General features: G+C 47.0%; 2 long non-coding RNA genes across 5 annotated transcripts in view; one reads left to right on the forward strand and one right to left on the reverse strand.

Moving 5' to 3' along the window:
* Positions 1-3,930, forward strand: part of LOC127932427 (uncharacterized) — a 29,675-nt gene extending 25,745 nt beyond the window's left edge. The window contains exons 1-8 of one of the 4 annotated variants that reach the window (XR_008145247.1): positions 2,311-2,326; positions 2,418-2,468; positions 2,517-2,549; positions 2,774-2,821; positions 2,959-2,994; positions 3,137-3,186; positions 3,581-3,730; positions 3,781-3,930. This is a non-coding gene — a long non-coding RNA (uncharacterized LOC127932427). The other 3 variants (XR_008145248.1, XR_008145250.1, XR_008145246.1) reach the window with 3 other exon arrangements.
* Positions 3,931-12,550: 8,620 nt separating this feature from the next.
* The window catches only part of LOC127932439 (uncharacterized), a 2,666-nt gene continuing 44 nt past the window's right edge, over positions 12,551-15,172 (reverse strand). Inside the window, exons 1-3 of the long non-coding RNA XR_008145300.1 lie at positions 15,160-15,172; positions 14,405-14,520; positions 12,551-12,650 (exon numbers count right to left, since the gene is read on the reverse strand). The exon at positions 15,160-15,172 is cut by the window's right edge and continues 44 nt beyond it. This is a non-coding gene — a long non-coding RNA (uncharacterized LOC127932439). The remainder of the gene's footprint in view (positions 12,651-14,404; positions 14,521-15,159) is intronic.

Here is a 15,172-nt window from a genome sequence, read left to right on the forward strand (position 1 = left end):
GTTGGCTGTGATAACAGACCATAAGGACCGTTGGCAGTAGATAACAGACCATAAGGACCGTTGACAGTAGATAACAGACCATAAGGACCGTTGGCTGTGATAACAGACCATAAGGACCGTTGGCTATGATAACAGACCATAAGGACCGTTGGCAGTAGATAACAGACCATAAGGACCGTTGGCAGTAGATAACAGACCATAAGGACCGTTGGCAGTAGATAACAGACCATAAGGACCGTTGGCAGTAGTTCACCTGCTGGGTGTCGACGAACAGTGACGATTTAACACAGAAAATCATGGGGAAATGAACAGAACATAAAACGGTCAACGTTCTGAGGTCAGAGGTTATTTGTAGCATTGGTCCGAGCGGTCTGTCTTGTCCTTAACAAAGCAGGGACGCCAAAGGAAGTGAGGAGTAGGAAACAAACTTTTATTTTAAAAGACAAACAGACAAATAACACTACTAGCTACGAGGAGTTAGAGGAAGAGAGAGAATCCTACCGTCAAATAGAGAGAATCCTACCGTCAAATAGAGAGAGAATCCTACCGTCAAATAGAGAGAGAATCCTACCGTCAAATAGAGAGAGAGAATCCTACCGTCAAATAGAGAGAGAGAATCCTACCGTCAAATAGAGAGAGAGAATCCTACCGTCAAATAGAGAGAGAATCCTACCGTCAAATAGAGAGAGAGAATCCTACCGTCAAATAGAGAGAGAATCCTACCGTCAAATAGAGAGAGAATCCTACCGTCAAATAGAGAGAGAATCCTACCGTCAAATAGAGAGAGAATCCTACCGTCAAATAGAGAGAGAATCCTACCGTCAAATAGAGAGAGAATCCTACCGTCAAATAGAGAGAGAATCCTACCGTCAAATAGAGAGAGAATCCTACCGTCAAATATAGAGAGAGAATCCTACCGTCAAATAGAGAGAGAGAATCCTACCGTCAAATAGAGAGAGAGAATCCTACCGTCAAATAGAGAGAGAGAATCCTACCGTCAAATAGAGAGAATCCTATTTGCATAATTTGTTTGTTTATCCATCTTCAATACGAGGGTCCTCAGAGAAATCTCTTGTGCAGCGCTTTGTTCAAGATCACAAATGTTGTGCAACGTTACCTGAAAACAGCTTTTGTGACTAGCGCCGGGGTGAAGTTTCCCCTAGGTACAGATCTAGGATCAGATTGCCCTCCCCCAATTATAACCTTAACCGTTATTGGGGAAAATGCTAAGCTGCCCCAGGATCAGCATTTAGGGGAATCTTCACCCCGGCTCCATGAGTCTGTTAATGCTGGACGTCACCACGGTTGAGAATACAGCGAGCTTGTAAACGTAGCCTACGTATGTAGCCTCGTCTCAAAATGTCTGCCATACTGTCCTCATCGGCTGTGTGAATGTAGCCTCATACGACCATCCTGACCGCTGATCTCAGTTGGGCTCTCTTCATGTCATCCGTGTAGCAAAACAGATTGTAAGCGTGTGATATCAGGATGGTCGTATGAGGTTAGGGATGTATTCTCAAGATAAAAAGAGAGAAAAATAGGATGTATTCAAAACGTGAAGAAAGTAAACAGGTTTTAGCTCCCATATAAACATTCAGTCACCAGGAAACAGGAAACAGGAAACACTTTTGCTTGTTTTTGTCTGTATTTCTTTCATTTTCTTATTTTTTCTGAATCCGAGAGAAAAAAAATCAATTCCACGTCTGATTCATCAAACTCAGGTTGTCTCGGATCGTTCGTTCATGTCAAAGCGACATGGATGGATCGGTTGCCTAAATAACGGAAGGCCAACCAACAGAGCAGAGAAAACAAACAACCAAACGTACATTTTTAGAACTAAAAGGTTTTTTTTTTTCAACAACAAAAACAAAGAAGAAAAATCATTCAATCAATCCAATGATCAGTTTAACAACAGGAGTTACAATGTTACAGCCTCCCACAACGGCACCCTATTCCCTATATAGTGCACTAACAAACGTTATAGTGCACTACCAGACGTAGTACACTATATAGGGAATAGGGTGCAATTTGGGAAGGAGATTGGATATTTGCATGGATCAGTCTGGTAACAGTCCTGCCAATATACACACACAAACACAATGTAGTAATAGCGCTCACACACACATCTCTTTAGACTGAAACCACTCACACATGGCCTATAGTACAGACTTCCAGACAAACCCCACCAGTCAGCCAGATCAACCCCAGAGTAGTATGCTGTGTGGTGGGGATCAGTTGGCGGTGTGTCCGTCCCTATCTGGAGGAGTTGGCATCGTTTCCTCAAACATGGGGTGGGAGAGGTGGTGGGGGCTTGGTCAGTAGAGGAGTGGTGTGTGTAGGGCAGGTGGGGAGAGAGGTGAGGCAGTGGGGGGTGGTGTGTGTAGGGCAGGTGGGGAGAGAGAGGTGAGTCAGAGGAGGTGGTGTGTGTAGGGCAGGTGGGGAGAGAGAGAGGTGAGTCAGAGGAGGAGGTGTGTGTAGGAGCAGGTGGGGAGAGAGAGGGTGAGTCAGAGGAGGAGTGGTGTGTGTAGGGCAGGTGGGGAGAGAGAGAGGTGAGTGGTGTGTAGGGCAGGTGGGGAGAGAGAGAGAGGTGAGGCAGAGGAGGAGTGGTGTGTGTGTAGGGCAGGTGGGGAGAGAGAGAAGGTGAAGGCAGAGGAGGAGTGGTGTGTAAGGACAGGTGGGGAGGTCAGAGGAGGAGTGGTGTGTGTAGGACAGGTGGGGAGAGAGGTGAGTCAGAGGAGGAGTGGTGTCTGTAGGGCAGGTGGGGGAGAGAGAGGTGAGTCAGAGGAGGAGTGGTGTGTGTAGGACAGGTGGGGAGAGAGAGGTGGGTCAGAGGAGGGTGGTGTCTGTAGGGCAGGTGGGGAGAGAGAGAGGTGAGGCAGTGGAGGAGTGGTGTGTGTGGGCAGGTGGGGAGAGAGGTGAAGAGGAGGAGTGGTGTCTGTAGGGCAGGTGGGGAGAGAGAGGTGAGTCAGAGGAGGAGTGGTGTGTGTAGGGCAGGTGGGGAGAGAGAGGTGAGTCAGTGGAGGAGTGGTGTGTGTGGGGGCAGGTGGGGAGAGGTGAGTCAGGGAGGAGTGGTGTGTGTAGGGCAGGTGAAAGAGAGAGAGAGGTGAGTCAGAGGAGGAGTGGTGTGTGTGGACAGGTGGGGAGAGAGAGAGGTGAGTCAGAGGAGGAGTGGTGTGTGTGGGACAGGTGGGGAGAGAGAGAGGTGGTCAGATCAGAGGAGGAGTGGTGTGTGTGGGGCAGGTGGGGAGAGAGAGGTGAAGGCAGAGGAGGAGTGGTGTGTGTAGGGCAGGTGGGGAGAAGAAGGTGGGCAGAGGAGGAGTGGTGTGTGTAGGGCAGGTGGGGAGAGAGGTGGGAGCAGAGGAGGAGTGGTGTGTGTGGGACAGGTGGGGAGAGAGAGAGGTGAGTCAGAGGAGGAGTGGTGTGTGTGTAGGACAGGTGGGGAGAGAGAGGGTGAGTCAGAGGAGGAGTGGTGTCTGTAGGGCAGGTGGGGAGAGAGTGTGAGTCAGAGGAGGGAGTGGTGTCTGTAGGGCAGGTGGGGAGAGAGAGGTGAGGCAGTGGAGGAGTGGTGTGTGTAGGGCAGGTGGGGAGAGAGAGAGGTGAGTCAGAGGAGGAGTGGTGTCTGTAGGGCAGGTGGGGAGAGAGAGAGGTGAGTCAGAGGAGGAGTGGTGTGTGTAGGGCAGGTGGGGAGAGAGAGAGGTGAGTCAGAGGAGGAGTGGTGTCTGTAGGGCAGGTGGGGAGAGAGAGAGGTGAGTCAGAGGAGGAGTGGTGTGTGTAGGGCAGGTGGGGAGAGAGAGAGGTGAGTCAGAGGAGGAGAGATGTGTGCCCCTCCCTCTCCGGAGATGCTGGAGAACTCTTTGAGAGGGGGGTGTGTGGATGGGTGAGGAGGGAGGGGTGTGTGTGTGTAGTCAGATAGAGGAGTGTGTGTGTAGTCAGATAGGGTCAGGGGGATGAGGAATATACATGTGTCTCTCAGGAGATGGTGGAGAACTCTTTGAGCAGGAGGTCCTGACTCAGTGTGTTCAGAGACACATTCTTCCTCACATTCAGACTGATGGAAGCGAAGACCCTAGAAGAGGGGGAGATAGGGAGAGAGAGAGAGAAAGAGAGGTGGAAGAGGAGAGTTCTGGGGAGAGAGAGAGAGAGGAGACCCTGAGAGAGACAGAGAAGAGGGGAGAGGAGGGAGAACAGGGGGAGAGAGAGAGACCAGGAGAGAGAGGGAGAGAGAGAGACAGAGAGAGAGACCCTGAGGGAGAGAGGGGAGGGAGAGAGGGGGAGAGAGAGAGAGAACAGAGAAGACTGAGGGGAGGGAGAGAGAGAGAGAGAGGGGAGAGAGAGAGAGAGAGAGGGGAGAGAGAAGAGAGAGAAGAGAGAGAGAGAGAGGGGAGAGAGTGAGTGGGGCTGGGACTGAATCTGACAACAAAATAATTGTGATTTGACGTTTAATAAAGATCAAAACACTTGAAATCCTAGAAATAGAATGATTAGAATTAAGAAGAAAAGTGGAAAGCAGCATTGTTCTAGTTTGGAACAATCTGCCTGGATCTGACCTGACAGAACAGCAAACTAATAGTGAACCTGACAGAACAGCAAACTAATAGTGAACCTGACAGAACAGCAAACTAATAGTGAACCTGACAGAACAGCAAACTAATAGTGAACCTGACAGAACAGCAAAACTAATAGTGAACCTGACAGAACAGCAACTAATAGTGAACCTGACAGAACAGCAAACTAATAGTGAACCTGATAGAACAGCAAAATAATAGTGAACACAGAACAGCAAAATAATAGGGAAACCTGACAGAACAGCAAACTAATAGGGAACCTGACAGAACAGCAAACTAATAGTGAACCTGACAGAACAGCAAACTAATAGGGAACCTGACAGAACAGCAAACTAATAGTGAACCCGACAGGGAACAGCAAACTAATAGTGAACCTGACAGAACAGCAAACTAATAAATGAACCTGACAGAACAGCAACTAATAGTGGAACCTGACAGAACAAACTAATAGTGAACCTGACAGAACAGCAAAATAATAGTGAACCTGACAGAACAGCAAACTAATAGTGGACCTGACAGAACAGCAAACTAATAGTGAACCTGACAGAACAGCAAACTAATAGTGAACCTGACAGAACAGCAAAATAATAGGGAACCTGACAGAACAGCAAACTAACCCTGACAGAACAGCAAACTAATAGTGAACCTGACAGAACAGCAAACTAATAGTGAACCCAGCAAAATAATCAGAACAGAACAGCAACTAATAGTGAACCTGACAGAACAGCAAACTAATAGTGAACCCGACAGAACAACAAACTAATAGAACCCGATAACAGCAAACCCTGACAGAACAGCAAACTAATAGTGAACCCGAACAGAACAGCAAACTAATAGTGAACCCGACAGAACAGCAAACTAATAGAACCTGACAGAACAGCAAACAGAACAGCAAACTAATAGTGAACCCGACAGAACAGCAAACTAATAGTGAACTCGACCGAACAGCAAACTAATAGTGAACGGGAAAGAACTGTGATGCTTGATTGACAGGGGCGGGCTTGGTGTGAGGGAAGCAGTCACAAGAGGTCAGGAGACGACAAAAACTGACGCTACAGTGGCGTTTCAAAATATGTCAATATTTTTGCCAATTTGATGTGAATTCAACTAATTGTGCAGGACTATGAGTGAGACACCAACTTTACCAATACATGTACCATGTCCTTGGTACTGTGTGTGTTTATTCTGTTCCCTCTCACCAGTTCTTTAAAAGAAGGCAGCCTCCTTGGGTTGTTCAGAGTATCTCTCAAACTGGTCCAGACCATCCTGCAGCTTCAGGGTCAACGTGTCATAGTTGGACCAGAACCACCTCCAATACCTACAGGGGAGGGGGGGACATTTGAAATAGATGGAGAGAGATGAGATATGGAGGAGAGAGATGGAAAGAGGAAGAGAGAGAGAAACAGGGAAAGAGAGAGAAGGAGACAAATCGGAAGATAGAGGGGAGAGAGATCGGGAAAAAGGAAACAAGGGGGAGAGAGAGACGAGATAGGGAAGAGGAGAGGGAGAAGATAGATGGGGGGAGAGAGATGGGAAGAGGAAACAAGGGGAGAGAGAGAAAGCAAAAGGGGAGGAGAGAGGGGAGAAGATAGAGGGGAGGAGAGAGATCGGAAGAGGGAAACAAGGGGAGAGAAGCCCAGTGGGAGAGATAAAGAGATAAGAAGAGAGAATCGGGCAACAGAGAGAGAATGGTAGGGGGAAAAGAGAAAAGGGGGAGAAAAGAGGAGAAGAGAGGGAGGAGATCGGAAGAGAGAGGGAGAGATGGGAAGAGGAGGAGAGAGAGAATAGAGATTTTATTACAATGTATGTTATTTATTACAATATATATTGTATACATTGCTGCATTTGCAATATTGATGCAATGTGTTCAATTAATAAAGCAGCTTGAATTTGAATTTGAAGAAGAAGGAGAGAAAGAGAGAAGAGAGAGAAGGATGGAGAGGAGAGAGGAGGAGAGAGAGAAGAGAGGATGGAGAGGAGAGAGAAAGACGGAGAGAGAGAGGATGGAGGGGAGAGAGGAGGATGGAAGGGAGAGAGAGAGAAATAGAAGGATGGAAGGAGAGAGGAGGAGAGAGAGAGAGAGAGAGAGAAGGTGGAGGAGAAGAAAAACAAAGAGAAGAGAAGGATGGAGGAGAGAGGAGGGGATGGAGAGAGGAGAGAGAGAGAGAGAGAGAGAGAAGGATGGAAGGAGAGAGAGAGAGAAGAAGGATGGAGAGGGAGAAAGAGAGAGAGAGAAGGATGGAGAGGGAGAAGAAGGATGGAGAGGGAGAAAGAGAGAGAGAGAAGGATGGAGAGGAGAGAGAGAGAAGGATGGAGAGGAGGAGAGGAGGATGGAGAGGAGGGAGAGAGAGAGAAGGATGGAGAGAGAGAGAGAGGAGAATGGAGAGGAGAGAGAGAGAAAAAGGATGGAGAAAAGAGAAAAAGAGAGAGAGAGAGAAAGAGAGAGAGAGAGAGAGCAGAGAAGGATGGAGAGAGAGAAGGATGGAGAGGAGAGAGAAGAAGAGAGAGAAGGAGAAGAGAGAGCGGGGGAGAGGAGAAAGTGAGGGAGGGGGGATGGGAGAGAGAGGAAGGAAGGAGAGGAGGAGAAAGGATGGAGCGGAGGGAGAAAGGAGTGAGAGGAGGGGGTGAGAGAGGGAAGAAAGGGAAAGAGAAGGATGGAAGAGGAGAGAGAGAGGGGAAGGATGGAGGGGAGGATGGAGAGAAGGGAGAGAGGGTGGAAGGGAGAAGGATGGAAGGAGGGAAGGAGTGGAAGGAGTGAGAAGGAGAGAGAAGAAGGATGGAAGGAGAAAAGGATGGAGAGGAGAGGAAGAAGAGGTGGAGAGGGGTGGGAAAAGGAAGGGAGAGATGGATGAGAGCGAGAGGGAAGAGGATGGAGAGGGAGGGAAGGATGGAGAGGGGAGAGAGAGAGAGAGAAGGATGGAGAGGAGGAGAGAGAGAGGATGGAGAGGAGACAGAGAGAGAAGGGATGGATGGAGAGGAGAGAGAGAAGGATGGAGAGGAGAGAGAGAGAAGGATGGAGAGGAGAGAGAGAGAGAAGGATGGAGGGGAGAGAGAAAGGATGGAAGGGAGAGAGAGAGAGAGAAGGATGGAGGGAGAGAGAGAAGGATGGAGAGGGAGAGAGGGAAGGATGGAAGGAGAGAGGATGGAGAGAGAGAGAGAAGGATGGAAGGATGGAGAGAGGGAAAAGGATGGAGAGGATGGAGAGAGGAGAAGGATGGAGAGGAGAGAGAGGGAGAAGGATGGAGAGGAGAGGATGGAAGGAGAGAGAGAAGGAGGAGAGAGAGAGAAGGGGAGAGAGAGGGTGGAAGGAGAGAGAGGAGAAGGATGAGAGAGAGAGAAGGATGGAGGAGGGGAGAGAGAAGGAGGAGAGAGAGAAGGGGATGGAGAGGAGGAGAGAGAGAGAGAGGAGAGAGGAGGATGGAGAGGAGAGAGAGAGAGAGAGAGAGAGAGAGAGGAAGGATGGAGAGGAAGAGAGAGAGAGAGAGAGAGAGGATGGAAGAGAAGGAGAGAGAGAAAGATGGAAAGAAGAGAAAGAGAGAGAAGAGATGGAGAGGAGAGAGAGAGAAGGATGGAGGGGAGAGAGGAGAGAAGTGGAGGAGGAGAGAGTGGAAGGATGGAGAGGAGAGAGAGAGAGAGAGAGAAGGATGGAGGAGGGGAAGGAGAAGAGGAGAGAAAGGAGAGAGAAAGAGAGAGGAAAGAAAGAGAGGAGAAGGATGGAGAGGAGAGAGAGAGGAAGGATGGAGGGAGGAGGATGGAGAGGGAGAGAGAGAAGGATGGAGAGGAGAGGAGAGAGAGAGAAGGATGGAGAGGGAAGAGAGTGACAGAAGAGAGAGAGAGGATGGAGAGAGAGAGAGGAGAAAGAGAAGGGAGAGAGAGAGAGAGGATGGAGAGTGAGAGAGAGGGGAAGGAAAGGGAGGGAGAGAGGATGGAGAGGAGAGAGAGAGAGAAGGATGGAGAAAGGAAGAGAGAGAGAGAAGGAGAGAGAGAGAAGGAGAGAGAAGGATGGAGAGGAGAGAGAGGGTGGGGAGGATGGAGAGGAGAGAGAGAAGGATGGAGAGGAGAGAGAGAGAGAGAGAGAGAGAGGAGAGAGAGAGAGAAAGGAGAGAGAAAAGGAGAGGAGAAAGAGAGAGAGAGAGAAGGATGGAGGAGAGAGAGAGAGAGAGAAGGATGGAGGGAGGAGATGGAGAGAGAGAGAGAGGATGGAGAGAGGAGAGAGAGAGAGAAGGATGGAGAGGGAGAGAGAAAGAAGGAGAGAGAGAGAGAGAGAGAGAGAGAGAGTGAAGGATGGGAGAATAGGATGGGAGAGAGGAGGATGGAGAGGAGAGAGAGAGAAGGATGGAGAGGAGAGAGAGAGAGAAGGATGGATGAGAGAGAGAGAGAGAAGGGTGGAGAGGAGGAGAGAGAAGATGGAGAGAAGGGTGGAGAGGAGAGAGAGAGGAGAGATGAGAGAGGATGGAGAGGAGATGAGAGAGGAGAAGGATGGATGAAGGTGAAGAGGAGAGAGATGAAGGATGGAGAGGAGAGAGAGAGAGAGAGAAGGATGGAGAGAGAGAGAGAGAGAAGGATGGAGAGGAGAGAGAGATGGAAGGATGGGAAGGATGAGGAGAGGAAGGATGGAGAGGAGAAGGAGAAGGATGGAGAGGAGAGAGAGAGAGAAGGATGGAGAGGAGAGAGAGAGGAAGAGGAGGAGAGAGAGAAGGATGGAGAGGAGAGAGAGAGAGAAGGATGGAGAGGAGAGAGAGAGAGAAGGATGGAGAGGAGAGAGAGAGAGAAGGATGGAGAGGAGAGAGAGGGAGAAGGATGGAGAGAGAGAGAGAGAGAAGGATGGAGAGGAGAGAGAGGAAGGATGGAGAGGAGAGAGAGAGAGAGGAGAGAGAAGGATGGAGAGGAGAGGAGAGAGGAGGAGAGAGAGAGAGAGAGAGAGAGAGAGAGAGAGAGAGAGAGAGAGAAGGATGGAGAGGAGATAGTTTTTATTAGTTTTTCCTTTATTTGATTCTTTCTCTTCCCAGATCCACAGCCAATTAGTTCTCTCTGCTGCACTTGTTTAACAGTGATCTGTCTCTCCTCTCTGCTACACCTGTTTAACAGTGATCTGTCTCTCCTCTCTGCTGCACTTGTTTAACAGTGATCTGTCTCTCCTCTCTGCTACACTTGTTTAACAGTGATCTGTCTCTCCTCTCTGCTACACTTGTTTAACAGTGATCTGTCTCTCCTCTCTGCTACACTTGTTTAACAGTGATCTGTCTCTCCTCTCTGCTGCACTTGTTTAACAGTGATCTGTCTCTCCTCTCTGCTACACTTGTTTAACAGTGATCTGTCTCTCCTCTCTGCTGCACTTGTTTAACAGTGATCTGTCTCTCCTCTCTGCTACACTTGTTTAACAGTGACCTGTCTCTCCTCTCTGCTACACTTGTTTAACAGTGATCTGTCTCTCCTCTCTGCTGCACTTGTTTAACAGTGATCTGTCTCTCCTCTCTGCTACACTTGTTTAACAGTGACCTGTCTCTCCTCTCTGCTACACTTGTTTAACAGTGATCTGTCTCTCCTCTCTGCTACACTTGTTTAACAGTGATCTGTCTCTCCTCTCTGCTACACTTGTTTAACAGTGATCTGTCTCTCCTCTCTGCTATACTTGTTTAACAGTGATCTGTCTCTCCTCTCTGCTGCACTTGTTTAACAGTGATCTGTCTCTCCTCTCTGCTACACTTGTTTAACAGTGATCTGTCTCTCCTCTCTGCTACACTTGTTTAACAGTGATCTGTCTCTCCTCTCTGCTGCACTTGTTTAACAGTGATCTGTCTCTCCTCTCTGCTACACTTGTTTAACAGTGACCTGTCTCTCCTCTCTGCTACACTTGTTTAACAGTGATCTGTCTCTCCTCTCTGCTACACTTGTTTAACAGTGACCTGTCTCTCCTCTCTGCTACACTTGTTTAACAGTGATCTGTCTCTCCTCTCTGCTACACTTGTTTAACAGTGATCTGTCTCTCCTCTCTGCTACACTTGTTTAACAGTGATCTGTCTCTCCTCTCTGCTACACTTGTTTAACAGTGATCTGTCTCTCCTCTCTGCTGCACTTGTTTAACAGTGATCTGTCTCTCCTCTCTGCTACACTTGTTTAACAGTGATCTGTCTCTCCTCTCTGCTGCACTTGTTTAACAGTGATCTGTCTCTCCTCTCTGCTACACTTGTTTAACAGTGATCTGTCTCTCCTCTCTGCTACACTTGTTTAACAGTGATCTGTCTCTCCTCTCTGCTACACTTGTTTAACAGTGATCTGTCTCTCCTCTCTGCTATACTTGTTTAACAGTGATCTGTCTCTCCTCTCTGCTACACTTGTTTAACAGTGATCTGTCTCTCCTCTCTGCTACACTTGTTTAACAGTGATCTGTCTCTCCTCTCTGCTGCACTTGTTTAACAGTGATCTGTCTCTCCTCTCTGCTACACTTGTTTAACAGTGATCTGTCTCTCCTCTCTGCTACACTTGTTTAACAGTGATCTGTCTCTCCTCTCTGCTACACTTGTTTAACAGTGATCTGTCTCTCCTCTCTGCTACACTTGTTTAACAGTGATCTGTCTCTCCTCTCTGCTACACTTGTTTAACAGTGATCTGTCTCTCCTCTCTGCTACACTTGTTTAACAGTGATCTGTCTCTCCTCTCTGCTACACTTGTTTAACAGTGATCTGTCTCTCCTCTCTGCTACACTTGTTTAACAGTGATCTGTCTCTCCTCTCTGCTACACTTGTTTAACAGTGATCTGTCTCTCCTCTCTGCTACACTTGTTTAACAGTGATCTGTCTCTCCTCTCTGCTACACTTGTTTAACAGTGATCTGTCTCTCCTTTCCTCTCTGCTACACTTGTTTAACAGTGATCTGTCTCCTCTCTGCTACACTTGTTTAACAGTGATCTGTCTCTCCTCTCTGCTACACTTGTTTAACAGTGATCTGTCTCTCCTCTCTGCTACACTTGTTTAACAGTGATCTGTCTCTCCTCTCTGCTACACTTGTTTAACAGTGATCTGTCTCTCCTCTCTGCTACACTTGTTTAACAGTGATCTGTCTCTCCTCTCTGCTACACTTGTTTAACAGTGATCTGTCTCTCCTCTCTGCTACACTTGTTTAACAGTGATCTGTCTCTCCTCTCTGCTACACTTGTTTAACAGTGATCTGTCTCTCCTCTCTACTACACTTGTTTAACAGTGATCTGTCTCTCCTCTCTACTACACTTGTTTAACAGTGACCTGTCTCTCCTCTCTGCTACACTTGTTTAACAGTGATCTGTCTCTCCTCTCTGCTACACTTGTTTAACAGTGACCTGTCTCTCCTCTCTGCTACACTTGTTTAACAGTGATCTGTCTCTCCTCTCTGCTACACTTGTTTAACAGTGACCTGTCTCTCCTCTCTGCTACACTTGTTTAACAGTGATCTGTCTCTCCTTTCCTCTCTGCTACACTTGTTTAACAGTGACCTGTCTCTCCTCTCTACTACACTTGTTTAACAGTGATCTGTCTCTCCTCTCTGCTACACTTGTTTAACAGTGATCTGTCTCTCCTCTCTGCTACACTTGTTTAACAGTGATCTGTCTCTCCTCTCTGCTACACTTGTTTAACAGTGATCTGTCTCTCCTTTCCTCTCTGCTACACTTGTTTAACAGTGATCTGTCTCTCCTCTCTGCTGCACTTGTTTAACAGTGATCTGTCTCTCCTTTCCTCTCTGCTACACTTGTTTAACAGTGATCTGTCTCTCCTTTCCTCTCTGCTACACTTGTTTAACAGTGATCTGTCTTTCCTCTCTGCTACACTTGTTTAACAGTGATCTGTCTCTCCTCTCTGCTACACTTGTTTAACAGTGATCTGTCTCTCCTTTCCTCTCTGCTACACTTGTTTAACAGTGATCTGTCTCTCCTCTCTGCTACACTTGTTTAACAGTGATCTGTCTCTCCTTTCCTCTCTGCTACACTTGTTTAACAGTGATCTGTCTCTCCTCTCTGCTACACTTGTTTAACAGTGATCTGTCTCTCCTCTCTGCTACACTTGTTTAACAGTGATCTGTCTCTCCTCTCTGCTACACTTGTTTAACAGTGATCTGTCTCTCCTTTCCTCTCTGCTACACTTGTTTAACAGTGACCTGTCTCTCCTCTCTACTACACTTGTTTAACAGTGATCTGTCTCTCCTTTCCTCTCTGCTACACTTGTTTAACAGTGATCTGTCTCTCCTCTCTGCTACACTTGTTTAACAGTGATCTGTCTCTCCTCTCTGCTACACTTGTTTAACAGTGATCTGTCTCTCCTCTCTGCTACACTTGTTTAACAGTGATCTGTCTCTCCTCTCTGCTACACTTGTTTAACAGTGATCTGTCTCTCCTCTCTACTACACTTGTTTAACAGTGATCTGTCTCTCCTCTCTGCTACACTTGTTTAACAGTGATCTGTCTCTCCTTTCCTCTCTGCTACACTTGTTTAACAGTGATCTGTCTCTCCTCTCTGCTACACTTGTTTAACAGTGACCTGTCTCTCCTCTCTACTGCACTTGTTTAACAGTGATCTGTCTCTCCTCTCTGCTACACTTGTTTAACAGTGATCTGTCTCTCCTCTCTACTACACTTGTTTAACAGTGATCTGTCTCTCCTCTCTACTACACTTGTTTAACAGTGATCTGTCTCTCCTCTCTGCTACACTTGTTTAACAGTGATCTGTCTCTCCTCTTTGCTACACTTGTTTAACAGTGATCTGTCTCTCCTCTCTACTACACTTGTTTAACAGTGATCTGTCTCTCCTCTCTGCTACACTTGTTTAACAGTGATCTGTCTCTCCTCTCTGCTACACTTGTTTAACAGTGATCTGTCTCTCCTCTCTACTACACTTGTTTAACAGTGACCTGTCTCTCCTCTCTACTACACTTGTTTAACAGTGATCTGTCTCTCCTCTCTACTACACTTGTTTAACAGTGATCTGTCTCTCCTCTCTGCTACACTTGTTTAACAGTGATCTGTCTCTCCTCTCTACTACACTTGTTTAACAGTGATCTGTCTCTCCTCTCTACTACACTTGTTTAACAGTGATCTGTCTCTCCTCTCTGCTACACTTGTTTAACAGTGATCTGTCTCTCCTCTCTACTACACTTGTTTAACAGTGATCTGTCTCTCCTCTCTACTACACTTGTTTAACAGTGATCTGTCTCTCCTCTCTGCTACACTTGTTTAACAGTGATCTGTCTCTCCTCTCTGCTACACTTGTTTAACAGTGATCTGTCTCTCCTCTCTGCTACACTTGTTTAACAGTGATCTGTCTCTCCTCTCTACTACACTTGTTTAACAGTGACCTGTCTCTCCTCTCTACTACACTTGTTTAACAGTGATATGTCTCTCCTCTCTGCTACACTTGTTTAACAGTGATCTGTCTCTCCTCTTTGCTACACTTGTTTAACAGTGATCTGTCTCTCCTCTTTGCTACACTTGTTTAACAGTGATCTGTCTCTCCTCTCTACTACACTTGTTTAACAGTGACCTGTCTCTCCTCTCTACTACACTTGTTTAACAGTGATCTGTCTCTCCTCTCTGCTACACTTGTTTAACAGTGATCTGTCTCTCCTCTCTGCTACACTTGTTTAACAGTGACCTGTCTCTCCTCTCTGCTACACTTGTTTAACAGTGATCTGTCTCTCCTCTCTGCTACACTTGTTTAACAGTGACCTGTCTCTCCTCTCTACTGCACTTGTTTAACAGTGATCTGTCTCTCCTCTCTGCTACACTTGTTTAACAGTGACCTGTCTCTCCTCTCTACTACACTTGTTTAACAGTGATCTGTCTCTCCTCTCTGCTACACTTGTTTAACAGTGACCTGTCTCTCCTTTCCTCTCTGCTACACTTGTTTAACAGTGATCTGTCTCTCCTCTCTGCTGCACTTGTTTAACAGTGATCTGTCTCTCCTCTCTGCTACACTTGTTTAACAGTGATCTGTCTCTCCTCTCTGCTACACTTGTTTAACAGTGATCTGTCTCTCCTCTCTACTACACTTGTTTAACAGTGATCTGTCTCTCCTCTCTACTACACTTGTTTAACAGTGATCTGTCTCTCCTCTCTACTACACTTGTTTAACAGTGATCTGTCTCTCCTCTCTGCTGCACTTGTTTAACAGTGATCTGTCTCTCCTCTCTGCTACACTTGTTTAACAGTGATCTGTCTCTCCTCTCTACTACACTTGTTTAACAGTGATCTGTCTCTCCTCTCTACTACACTTGTTTAACAGTGATCTGTCTCTCCTCTCTGCTACACTTGTTTAACAGTGATCTGTCTCTCCTCTCTGCTACACTTGTTTAACAGTGATCTGTCTCTCCTCTCTACTACACTTGTTTAACAGTGACCTGTCTCTCCTCTCTACTACACTTGTTTAACAGTGATCTGTCTCTTCTTTCTGCTGCACTTGTTTAACAGTGATCTGTCTCTCCTTTCCTCTCTACTACACTTGTTTAACAGTGATCTGTCTCTCCTTTCCTCTCTACTACACTTGTTTAACAGTGATCTGTCTCTCCTCTCTGCTACACTTGTTTAACAGTGATCTGTCTCTCCTCTTTGCTACACTTGTTTAACAGTGACCTGTCTCTCCTCT

The sequence above is a fragment of the Oncorhynchus keta genome, chromosome 10 (assembly GCF_023373465.1).
Source record: "Oncorhynchus keta strain PuntledgeMale-10-30-2019 chromosome 10, Oket_V2, whole genome shotgun sequence".
Taxonomy (NCBI): domain Eukaryota; kingdom Metazoa; phylum Chordata; class Actinopteri; order Salmoniformes; family Salmonidae; genus Oncorhynchus; species Oncorhynchus keta.